The sequence below is a fragment of the Diorhabda carinulata genome, unplaced genomic scaffold (assembly GCF_026250575.1).
Source record: "Diorhabda carinulata isolate Delta unplaced genomic scaffold, icDioCari1.1 Dcau_32, whole genome shotgun sequence".
NCBI lineage: Eukaryota > Metazoa > Arthropoda > Insecta > Coleoptera > Chrysomelidae > Diorhabda > Diorhabda carinulata.
Window position 1 is genome coordinate 25,788 of NW_026613977.1, and position 9,213 is coordinate 35,000.

Sequence of the window (9,213 nt, forward strand, 5' to 3'; positions counted from 1 at the left end):
TTTCCATTCAATTTACACAATTCAACTTTTTCGACAAGTTCCTATATCCTGCCGACCAGACACCAAACTTAATACGGTTTTATAGACACTAGCGCCCTCTGCCGGCCAGTCACCGAACTTAACACTGTTTTATAGACACTAGCGCCCTCTGCCGGAGAGACGACAAACTAAACACCTTTTTATAGACACTAGCGCCCTCTGCCGGAGAGACGACAAACTAAACACCTTTTCATAGACACTAGCGCCCTCTGCCGGAGAGACGACAAACTAAACACCTTTTTATAGACACTAGCGCCCTCTGCCGGCCAGTCACCGAACTTAACACGGTTTAATAGACACTAGCGCCCTCTGCCGGCCAGAAGACAAACTAAACACCGTTTTATAGACACTAGCGCTCTCTGCCGGCCAGTCACCGAACTTAGCTAATTTCATAATACTTTGCTTTTCATAATTATTACTATTTTCATACAACTTTTATATAATACACCTCGTACGTTCATACATCGAGCGACGATCTAATTTCATAATACTTTTTTTCTTTATCGTTAATATTTTCATAACACTTTTATGTCATACACCTCGGACGACTTCTACATACAAAACATCTCCATTCAACTTCACATATCATCTTTCTCGACAAGTTCCTATATCGAGCGGAATCTAATTTCCTAATACTTTGCTTTTCATAATTATTACTATTTTCATACAACTTTTATATAATACACCTCGTACGTTCATACATCGAGCGGCCATCTAATTTCATAATACTTTTTTCCGTTATTGTTAATATTTTCATAACACTTTTATATAATATACCTCGAACGGCTTCTACATAAAAAAAATTTCCATTCAATTTACACAATTCAACTTTTTCGACAAGTTGCTATATCCTGCCGACCAGACACCAAACTTAATACGGTTTTATAGACACTAGCGCCCTCTGCCGGCCAGTCACCGAACTTAACACGGTTAAATAGACACTAGCGCCCTCTGCCGGCCAGAAGACAAACTAAACACCGTTTTATAGACACTAGCGCCCTCTGCCGGCCAGTCACCAAACTTAGGTAATTTCCTAATACTTTGCTTTTCATAATTATTACTATTTTCATACAACTTTTATATAATACACCTCGTACGTTCATACATCGAGCGGCCATCTAATTTCATAATACTTTTTTCCGTTATTGTTAATATTTTCATAACACTTTTATATAATATACCTCGAACGGCTTCTACATAAAAAAAATTTCCATTCAATTTACACAATTCAACTTTTTCGACAAGTTGCTATATCCTGCCGACCAGACACCAAACTTAATACGGTTTTATAGACACTAGCGCCCTCTGCCGGCCAGTCACCGAACTTAACACTGTTTTATAGACACTAGCGCCCTCTGCCGGCCAGTCACCGAACTTAACACGGTTTAATAGACACTAGCGCCCTCTGCCGGCCAGAAGACAAACCAAACACAGTTTTATAGACACTAGCGCCCTCTGCCGGAGAGACGACAAACTAAACACCTTTTTATAGACACTAGCGCCCTCTGCCGGCCAGTCACCGAACTTAACACGGTTTAATAGACACTAGCGCCCTCTGCCGGCCAGAAGACAAACTAAACACCGTTTTATAGACACTAGCGCTCTCTGCCGGCCAGTCACCGAACTTAGCTAATTTCGTAATACTTTGCTTTTCATAATTATTACTATTTTCATACAACTTTTATATAATACACCTCGTACGTTCATACATCGAGCGACGATCTAATTTCATAATACTTTTTTTCTTTATCGTTAATATTTTCATAACACTTTTATGTCATACACCTCGGACGACTTCTACATACAAAACATCTCCATTCAACTTCACAAATCATCTTTCTCGACAAGTTCCTATATCGAGCGGAATTAAATTTCATAATACTTGTTTTTCATTATTATTTCTATTTTCATACAACTTTTATATAATACACCTCGTACGTTCATACATCGAGCGGCGATCTAAATTCATAATACTTTTTTTCCTTATTGTTAATATTTTCATAACACTTTTATGTGATAGATACACCTCGGACGGCTTTTAAATACAAAACATCTCCACTCAATTTTCACAAATCATCTTTTTCGACAAATTGCTATATCGAGCGGAATTTAATTTCATAATACTTGTTTTTCATTATTATTTCTATTTTCATACAACTTTTATATAATACACCTCGTACGTTCATACATCGAGCGGCGATCTAAATTCATAATACTTTTTTTCCTTATTGTTAATATTTTCATAACACTTTTATGTCATACACCTCGGACGGCTTTTAAATACAAAACATCTCCACTCAATTTTCACAAATCATCTTTCTCGACAAATTGCTATATCGAGCGGAATTTAATTTCATAATACTTGTTTTTTATTATTATTTCTATTTTCATACAACTTTTATATAATACACCTCGTACGTTCATACATCGAGCGGCGATCTAATTTCATAATACTTTTTTTCCTTATGGTTAATATTTTCATAACACTTTTATGTCATACACCTCGGACGACTTCTACATACAAAACATCTCCATTCAACTTCACAAATCATCTTTCTCGACAAGTTCCTATATCGAGCGGAATTAAATTTCATAATACTTGTTTTTCATTATTATTTCTATTTTCATACAACTTTTATATAATACACCTCGTACGTTCATACATCGAGCGGCGATCTAATTTCATAATACTTTTTTTCCTTATTGTTAATATTTTCATAACACTTTTATGTCATACACCTCGGACGGCTTTTAAATACAAAACATCTCCACTCAATTTTCACAAATCATCTTTCTCGACAAATTGCTATATCGAGCGGAATTTAATTTCATAATACTTGTTTTTCATTATTATTTCTATTTTCATACAACTTTTATATAATACACCTCGTACGTTCATACATCGAGCGGCGATCTAATTTCATAATACTTTTTTTCCTTATTGTTAATATTTTCATAACACTTTTATGTCATACACCTCGGACGGCTTTTAAATACAAAACATCTCCACTCAATTTTCACAAATCATCTTTCTCGACAAATTGCTATATCGAGCGGAATTAAATTTCATAATACTTGTTTTTCATTATTATTTCTATTTTCATACAACTTTTATATAATACACCTCGTACGTTCATACATCGAGCGGCGATCTAATTTCATAATACTTTTTTTCCTTATTGTTAATATTTTCATAACACTTTTATGTCATACACCTCGGACGGCTTTTAAATACAAAACATCTCCACTCAATTTTCACAAATCATCTTTCTCGACAAATTGCTATATCGAGCGGAATTTAATTTCATAATACTTGTTTTTTATTATTATTTCTATTTTCATACAACTTTTATATAATACACCTCGTACGTTCATACATCGAGCGGCGATCTAATTTCATAATACTTTTTTTCCTTATTGTTAATATTTTCATAACACTTTTATGTCATACACCTCGGACGGCTTTTAAATACAAAACATCTCCACTCAATTTTCACAAATCATCTTTCTCGACAAATTGCTATATCGAGCGGAATTAAATTTCATAATACTTGTTTTTCATTATTATTTCTATTTTCATACAACTTTTATATAATACACCTCGTACGTTCATACATCGAGCGGCGATCTAATTTCATAATACTTTTTTTCCTTATTGTTAATATTTTCATAACACTTTTATGTCATACACCTCGGACGGCTTTTAAATACAAAACATCTCCACTCAATTTTCACAAATCATCTTTCTCGACAAATTGCTATATCGAGCGGAATTTAATTTCATAATACTTGTTTTTCATTATTATTTCTATTTTCATACAACTTTTATATAATACACCTCGTACGTTCATACATCGAGCGGCCATCTAATTTCATAATACTTTTTTTCCTTATTGTTAATATTTTCATAACACTTTTATGTGATAGATACACCTCGGACGGCTTCTAAATACAAAACATGTAATTTCATAATACTTCTTTTTAATATTCACAATACATCTTTTATATATTTTCACTATACATCTTTATTAATGTTAATGTAGAAGGCGTACCGTTGTACAGCGCACATATATGTGTGGTGTATCGAAGTTGACGTCTCGTTAAATTTTAATAAACTCGTTATAATTTACGTAAAGACGTTGTTTCGGTCATTCCACATCGGTGGATTATATAGTTTTCTGAAAGGGTCCCCGTTCTCCTCCAATATATTAACGTATATTGCTAGCGGTTCCCTTTTTAGATATTATATCAATTTATCCACAAATTAAATATCTATTGCGAGATCGCGAATTTAGCTAGCGTTCTATCGTGAGCGATTCATATGCGATCGTCTATGAAAAATATATATTATATTACACTTTTATATATATAATATACACAATATTTGCGATAACTCTCATTATTCCGTGCGAGAATAAAAATTTCGTTCATTATTACCTAATGTATAAACCATGTCGCTTACAATCTAGCGAAGGGTAGAGATAATGTCGAAATTGTAGCCCGGTCGACGTAATCATCTAATTTTTCTCATTTCGATTAAATTTAGATAGATTTATAGTCGATTCGGTGAAATTTTATAAAATAAGAAAAAATATAAATAAAGCGTGGCGCTGAAAATTATATATTTTCAATAATAAGCGCAGCAAACACGCAAAAGAAAAAGTAAATAACAATGTGTTTATACACGGAATATAGATGATTATTATATTATGTATAAATATAAAGTATATATGTAATATAAAAAACATCATCATAATTTATCCTCTTTTGGATATTGTTATTAAAACTTTTTCGATAATAGTTTTTTATTATAAAATATATATATATATATAATAATAATAGTAATAATATATATTATATATATTATAAAACACAGTTCCCTGGTTGATCCTGCCAGTAGTCATATGCTTGTCTCAAAGATTAAGCCATGCATGTCTCAGTACAAGCCAAATTAAGGTGAAACCGCGAAAGGCTCATTAAATCAGTTATGGTTCCTTAGATCGTACCCACATTTACTTGGATAACTGTGGTAATTCTAGAGCTAATACATGCAAACAGAGTTCCGACCGGAGACGGAAGGAGCGCTTTTATTAGATCAAAACCAATCGGTGGCGGGCTTGCTCGTCATCGTACAATTTGGTGACTCTGAATAACTTTTCGCTGATCGCACGGTCTCGCACCGGCGACGCATCTTTCAAATGTCTGCCTTATCAACTGTCGATGGTAGGTTCTGCGCCTACCATGGTTGTAACGGGTAACGGGGAATCAGGGTTCGATTCCGGAGAGGGAGCCTGAGAAACGGCTACCACATCCAAGGAAGGCAGCAGGCGCGCAAATTACCCACTCCCGGCACGGGGAGGTAGTGACGAAAAATAACGATACGGGACTCATCCGAGGCCCCGTAATCGGAATGAGTACACTCTAAACCCTTTAACGAGGATCAATTGGAGGGCAAGTCTGGTGCCAGCAGCCGCGGTAATTCCAGCTCCAATAGCGTATATTAAAGTTGTTGCGGTTAAAAAGCTCGTAGTCGAATCTGTGTCCCACGCCGCTGGTTCATCGTACGCGGTGTTAACTGGCGTGTCGTGGGACGTCCTGCCGGTGGGCTTAGCTCGCAAGGGCGGCCCAACTCAATCCCGCCGCGGTGCTCTTGACTGAGTGTCGAGGTGGGCCGGCACGTTTACTTTGAACAAATTAGAGTGCTTAAAGCAGGCCAAAATTTTGCCTGAATACTGTGTGCATGGAATAATGGAATAGGACCTCGGTTCTATTTTGTTGGTTTTCGGAACCCCGAGGTAATGATTAATAGGAACGGATGGGGGCATTCGTATTGCGACGTTAGAGGTGAAATTCTTGGATCGTCGCAAGACGGACAGAAGCGAAAGCATTTGCCAAAAACGCTTTCATTGATCAAGAACGAAAGTTAGAGGTTCGAAGGCGATCAGATACCGCCCTAGTTCTAACCATAAACGATGCCAGCTAGCGATCCGCCGACGTTCCTCCGATGACTCGGCGGGCAGCTTCCGGGAAACCAAAGCTTTTGGGTTCCGGGGGAAGTATGGTTGCAAAGCTGAAACTTAAAGGAATTGACGGAAGGGCACCACCAGGAGTGGAGCCTGCGGCTTAATTTGACTCAACACGGGAAACCTCACCAGGCCCGGACACCGGAAGGATTGACAGATTGAGAGCTCTTTCTTGATTCGGTGGGTGGTGGTGCATGGCCGTTCTTAGTTGGTGGAGCGATTTGTCTGGTTAATTCCGATAACGAACGAGACTCTAGCCTGCTAACTAGGCGTATTTCGACATCCCAAAGGCCCGTCGGTATTGAGTTTCGGCTCTTGCCGTTCGCGGTTTTTACTGTCGGCGTACAAATAATTCTTCTTAGAGGGACAGGCGGCTTCTAGCCGCACGAGATTGAGCAATAACAGGTCTGTGATGCCCTTAGATGTTCTGGGCCGCACGCGCGCTACACTGAAGGAATCAGCGTGTCCTCCCTGGCCGAGCGGCCCGGGTAACCCGCTGAACCTCCTTCGTGCTAGGGATTGGGGCTTGCAATTGTTCCCCATGAACGAGGAATTCCCAGTAAGCGCGAGTCATAAGCTCGCGTTGATTACGTCCCTGCCCTTTGTACACACCGCCCGTCGCTACTACCGATTGAATGATTTAGTGAGGTCTTCGGACTGAGCGCGGTGGCGTTTCGGCGTCGCCGATGCTTCGGAAAGATGACCAAACTTGATCATTTAGAGGAAGTAAAAGTCGTAACAAGGTTTCCGTAGGTGAACCTGCGGAAGGATCATTACAGAGTATTTGTTCGTTTTTAAACAAAAAAAAAAAAAACGAAATCAAGTCTGTATTAATTGTAAAAGAGAATTTTCTTCTACAAAATTATCGAACTCTTCAAAAGAAATTTATATATGTTATAAATTATATATATATATATATATATATATATATATTATAGATGTATATATATTGAAATCTTTTTTTAATTTTTACAAAATTCGAACAAGTTTCGAATAAAATTAAAAAAAAAAAGATAAATATAATTCATACGTCTATAAAAATATATTTACATATATAAATTTTTCCAATAAAAATATAACGAAAAATTTTTATCATAGTTTATAGAAGGCGTCGACGACGATGACGACACAACAATAACAACATATGTATTATTATATATTATAACGATTGACGGAACGATCATTAACAAAATTTCTTGTTAACTAAAAACGTTCTGATAAAGAATCGTTATTATAATAAACGAAAAATATATAGTTTATTGAAACGTCGTCTGTTGTCGTGTGTGTGTCTATATTTTTATGGATAAATTTTATTTCGTTTATTATATTATTACTTAAGTTTTTTATCGTTTGAAGGTAATACAAGAAAATATCGACAAGATTATATGTGATGATTATGTTATTGAGACATTTTCATCCGGGTACCTAAACGAAATTTAAGCACATGTCGATTCTATCGATATGTATAAAAATTCGTTTTAGAAATAATATTTTATGTATTATTTCGAAGGTGTTCGAAGATTTACGCCCGACCGTCGAAATTTGTATAAAACTTTCAAGATAAAAAAAAAACTGTAATAATATAAAGAGGAGGAATATATCGTGCGAGATATCTGTCTATGCGCGCCTCGTTTGTAATAAAACATGTGCAGCGGTTAAAATTTATCAGATATATCAAAGTACGATATTATAATTTCTCTAAAAGTTTCGAATAATTACCATTTATTATAATATATATATATATATATATATATATATATAAAAAATGTCGTTATATAAATTTTCTATACGCGTATAAGATATTATAATAATATTATTAATTTAATAATAATCAAATATTAAAAATACGACGAATAGAATATGAGAAAACGACATAATAATAAAATGATTACCCTGAACGGTGAATCACTTGGCTCGTGGGTCGATGAAGAACGCAGCTAATTGCGCGTCAACTTGTGAACTGCAGGACACATGAACATCGACATTTCGAACGCACATTGCGGTCCTCGGATACTCGTTCCCGGACCACTCCTGACTGAGGGTCGTATCAATTTAAAAGACTGCTTAGAATTTAAAATTTTTCTATTTATTAAAGAAAAATAATGCCTAAGCGTGTTGGATGTGAAACAATAACGCACACTAATTAAGAAAAAACACATGCACATACAAACTTGTGCGTATTTTTTTTTGTATTTGTGCGGCATCCTAAAGTGCGAAAAGCAGCGTAAATTTTTATAGAAAAAGTTACGCAATTTTTGAACACAACCCGCTATACCATAAATTAATCGTGTATTTATATGAAATACATAAAATTTGTTTGGTAGAGAGTTATATTTATATATAATATATATATATATTATACATATATACGACGTATATATAGTCGATAAATAAGTGTGTGTATATATAATATATTTATGATAAAATGATAACGCGGTCGTCGTGTCCGAGAGAAATAATAAAGTTTCGAAGACTGGACGTCTGACCAGTGTTTTATTTATATCATTTATACACACGGTATATCGACAAAATATATGAATTATATATATTAAAAATATTATATATGTATAAAGGCTGGTGGTGTGTTGCTGATGCTGATGCTGATGCTGATGCTGATGCTGATGCTGATGCTGCTGCTGCTGCTGCCGACTCTTTAAATAAAAACAAATAATGTTATATTTCATATGAGAGATGATTATGATAGTTTGGCGAATTGTATTTAAATATTATACGAGATATATTATAATATATCGACCTCAGAGCAGGTGAGATTACCCGCTGAATTTAAGCATATTACTAAGCGGAGGAAAAGAAACTAACTAGGATTCCCTCAGTAGCTGCGAGCGAACAGGGAAAAGCCCAGCACCGAATCCCGTGGTCGATATCGGCCACCGGGAAATGTGGTGTTAGGGAGGATCCGTTTATCACGAGATCGTGCGGCGCGTCCAAGTCCTTCTTGAACGGGGCCACAGCCCATAGAGGGTGCCAGGCCCGTAGCGACCGTTGCCGATTGCGTGAGGATCTCTCCTGAGAGTCGGGTTGCTTGAGAGTGCAGCCCTAAGTGGGTGGTAAACTCCATCTAAGGCTAAATATGACCACGAGACCGATAGCGAACAAGTACCGTGAGGGAAAGTTGAAAAGCACTTTGAAG

General features: G+C 36.1%; 3 non-coding genes across 3 annotated transcripts in view; all 3 read left to right on the forward strand.

Annotated features, from left to right (window-relative positions):
• Positions 1-4,916: 4,916 nt before the first annotated feature.
• On the forward strand, positions 4,917-6,838 carry LOC130903339 (small subunit ribosomal RNA). Its single transcript, XR_009060710.1, has one exon. It is a non-coding gene; the product is annotated as a small subunit ribosomal RNA (ribosomal RNA).
• A 1,113-nt stretch (positions 6,839-7,951) lies between these two features.
• Positions 7,952-8,107, forward strand: LOC130903337 (5.8S ribosomal RNA). The gene has a single exon (XR_009060708.1). It is a non-coding gene; the product is annotated as a 5.8S ribosomal RNA (ribosomal RNA).
• A 706-nt stretch (positions 8,108-8,813) lies between these two features.
• The window catches only part of LOC130903334 (large subunit ribosomal RNA), a 4,066-nt gene continuing 3,666 nt past the window's right edge, over positions 8,814-9,213 (forward strand). Inside the window, exon 1 of the ribosomal RNA XR_009060706.1 lies at positions 8,814-9,213. This exon is cut by the window's right edge and continues 3,666 nt beyond it. This is a non-coding gene — a ribosomal RNA (large subunit ribosomal RNA).